The sequence below is a fragment of the Lactuca serriola genome, chromosome 2 (genome assembly GCF_051521515.1).
Source record: "Lactuca serriola cultivar US96UC23 chromosome 2, Lser_US96UC23_V15, whole genome shotgun sequence".
NCBI classification, from domain to species: domain Eukaryota; kingdom Viridiplantae; phylum Streptophyta; class Magnoliopsida; order Asterales; family Asteraceae; genus Lactuca; species Lactuca serriola.
The window spans coordinates 35,094,242-35,098,228 of NC_136409.1; positions in this window are offsets into that span (position 1 = coordinate 35,094,242).

Below are 3,987 nucleotides of genomic sequence, written 5' to 3' on the forward strand. Positions count from 1 at the left end.
GACACTCCTAAGGGAGTTTACGGCCGTAAACTCTCATTCTTTGAGTTTTGTGAAGTTTAAAGCCCCTAATGCCTTGCTAGTAATTTATAATGAAGTGTTATGCCATTTTGGGGGATTAAAACTATCATATTGGCACATTTAGAGGTGTTTACGGCCTTGGAACATAAATGGGCCGTAAAATCCTTTTTCCCCTTCATTTTGATGTGTTTAATTGATCCAAACCCAAAGCACAAGCCCCTAATTTATGTCTTAAGCCTTGGTATGAATTTAGGGCACCCTTTAACATGTTTTTATGAGTTTACGGCCCTGGAACTATTTCTTGGGAAGCTTTGGCCGTAAACTCCTAAATGGAGTGTATTTGACATGTTTAAGGTCCCCAAACTATTTTTATCTGATCCTAGGATTTATTCCAAGGCTATTGGTGAAGTTATATGGCTTTTAGACATGTAAAAGTTAGTTTACTCCCCATGTTTGATGGGTTTACGGCCCAAGCACATTCCTTGGCCGTAAACTCCTATTTGCTCCTCAAAATTTATGATTAGGGTGTTCTAAGTCCGGATTTGCAAGCCATAAGGTTGTATCTAAGTCCCAATGTTGGTTTGGAGGGGGTAAATTGCTTAAAAACCCACTTATTAAGTGTTTACGGCCCAAGCATGCTCCCTGGCTGTAAACACATGTTCTAAGTCCAATTCTATGCTATAAACACGAATCTTAATGTTTAGAGTAGGCTAGGGTAAGCGGACTTACAATTTGGAAGCGTTTGGTTGCGGATTCGGGGCGAAAACGAGTCTAGAGAGAGAGAGAGAGTATAGAGAGAGAGTGTTTAGGGAGTGTAAAAAGTCTCCAATGGACTCCACTCACCTTTATATAGGGGTTCGAGTTGGGGCTCAGTGGAATTCTACCCGATACTGCCGTCAAACGGGGCTTTTGGTCGCACCCGATTTAGGGGTCGTAATAATAAAACTTAACACTTTCCAAATAAATGGAAATGTGTGATGTGTGTTTTTATTCCCTTTTATCATGACTTAACGGCCTATTAAATAATAAACAAATGAAATGTTTATTTAATTGACGACCTCTAATTAACGGAACCTTTATAAACTTGAATATTCCGTTAACGGTAACAGGGAAAATGTAACGGGACAACTTGGGTTCTCACATCATCCCCCCGTTAGAGGGAATTTCGTCCTGAAATTCAGGTCTAGGCAATGAAGTAGGTATGAATGGCCAAGTAGAGGTAAGGGAGTACTTCCTATACGGTTGTCCTCGCATTCCCAAGTGATCTCTGGTCTGTGTTTGTCATTCCAATAGACCCTCACGTATGGGATGCGTACTCCGGCTCGTGTAGTTAGTAGGTTCCAACTGGTGTATCTACAAGGTTAGGGTTCTCAATGGATTCTATCGATATGAGTGGGGTACGAAGAGTGATGTCGGGAAATCACATATCAAGTCTAAGAAGTGGATCTATCGGGTGTGAATCTTGTGGGGTATTCGAAGGTAGCAGCGGCCTGAAAAGGGTTGGACCAAGTCTCCATGGGGATTCTCATATGGTCCTAAGCTCTCGGAATGGTAGGGCTTTTCAGTACTTAGAACATAGTGTACTTCTATGGCAAGATCATCACTGGCGTGATCGCCATTCCGAAGTTCCTAACATTCTCACTCGTACTGGTAGTGTAGTCCTTCAGGTTGGTTCTTAGGAATCTCAAGTGGTCTTCAGGTTTGTGTGTTCTGTCAACTGGATGATAGAGAATTTCTAGATCGTCGAGTGGGTTGCGTGACTATGGTTATCGGTTTGCTGTAGAGTCTCGTCTATCCCAAGCTCGTGCAAAATGAACTTGCACTAACGATTCTTGAGATACGGAAACCCTGAGGGTCGGGGAGATAGGGTTTTCACCAGACGAGTGTTGGACTATCTCGGGAGGTGGTTCTACCATTTCTGGGTGAGATAGTATTCGTGGAACACCTAATAGTCCAAGGATTCTCCAAGACTTTGGTTTATTCTAGCGTGGAAAGTGCATGCTCCTGCATAACCCTTTGACTAACACCAGGACTGGTGTCAAATCTATAACCTCTTCGGGATCTGGGTCAGGAGGCTTAACACAACTACTTTTGCTCCTTGATCAAGTATTCTTGGCTGCGAAGGTTATCCTGTGGTTCTTGGTATTCTAGTGTTTACTTTGGAGAATGAATTCTATCGTCTATAGGGTGATGACGATTTCCTCCATACGAGAGGGTAGAGGGTGATAGGCGCTACCTGTCTATAACAGGGTGGGCAAGGTGCCTGAGCAGTAAGAGCATCTACTGCAACTACTCTTCCAAAGGTTCTGAGTTTTCTCGGTCTAGGTCAAATCTAGTGCGTATAGGGTCTCATCACTCGGAACTTTAATAGCTCAACCCGCGGTGATTCTCTTGACTCCGGTTCCTATGTTATGGAATAGGGTGAAAAGCTTTTCTAAGAGGTTCGTGGTAGAGCTCATAGTTAGCCTAATCGCTAATACTTGGTGTATGCAGGCAATACACAATTGAGGTCGGCAGGATATTCAGCTATGCGACTCCACCCCAAACCCACAACCCAACGAGGAACAGGGAATATGTAACAACCCGAAGTTGTCCATCGCCGAAATCCGTTCCGCGCGTAAAAATCCACCTTTATCGATTCGTTCCGCTTTCGTTTTTGGACTAAGATATATAAACTATAAGTTTATTTTAATCTCGTAAGTGTTCAAATCCATTTAAAACTCATAAAAATGGCCCAAAATCATTAACTTGAAATTTCTAAATTATATCCCATCGGGTAACGGCAACTTAATCGGGTGCGACCAAAAACCCCGTTTAATGCCGGTATCGGGTAGAATTCCATCGTGTCCAAGTTTTTGGACCTATTTAAACGTGTTTAAACATTCATTTGAAGCTTTTGCTTCCTCTCTCTACTCTCTCTCTAACCTCTGTCCTAAATCCAAGTTTAAGGGTCCAAATCTCAAATTTAAGGCTTCTAATCACCAAGGTACCTTCCCTAACTTGTTATGCAACCTATTTAGCCTTCAAATTCGGGTATAATCTATGGATTAGGACCATTATCATGTGTTTACGGCCCTAGAACTATCCTAGGCCGTAAACTCATATAAATAGGGTTTTTGGAGCAACAAAACCCTTCCAAACCACAATTCGATCTTAGATATGGCTAGATGACTTTATGGAATGAGCTTAGAATGCCTTGAATCATGATTTAGAGCCTTGTTTAAGAGTTTATGGCCCTAGAAGGTGCCTAGGCTGTAAACACTAAATTAAGTGGGTTTTAAGCCCTTAAAACCTTCCTAGACTCAAACAAGGCTTAGATATGGATTATAGAATAATGGTATTTGTCTTAGAACATCATAAACATAATTTTTGGGGGAGTAAATAGGAGTTTACGGCCAAGGTACATGCTTGGGCCGTAAACCCCTCAAAAATGGAGAGTAAACTCATTTTTACATGTCCAAATGGCTTCAAACATAACCAATAGCCTTGTGGTAAATCCTAGAACCATCTAAAAATAGTTTGGAAGTCTTAAACATATCAAAATGCAACATACAAGAGTTTACGGCCATAGATCATGCCCTTAGGCCGTAAACTCCCAAATATGTGTTAAATGATGCCATTAAATCATAATAAGGTTTGGAAAATGAACTACAATCACATGTGATTGATTTAGGACCAAAACATCAAGGATCATGTGTGAGGGGGGAGTTTACGGCCGTAAACTCCATGTTTACAGCCGTAAACTCCAATAAATGGTCCCTTTGTGAGTTTTAATCCATTCCAAAGCCAAAAATGCAAGTCTAGCAATTATTCCCGATTGTTATGAAGCCATTTTGCACCCAAAATCACCCTCCATGAGTTCATGGCCGTGAACTCATGTGGATGGGGTGTTTAGGGCAGTAAACTCCTTTAGGAGTTTACTCTTGAAGAGTATACTCCATTCCCTAGTCATATAAGTCCTTAAACGCC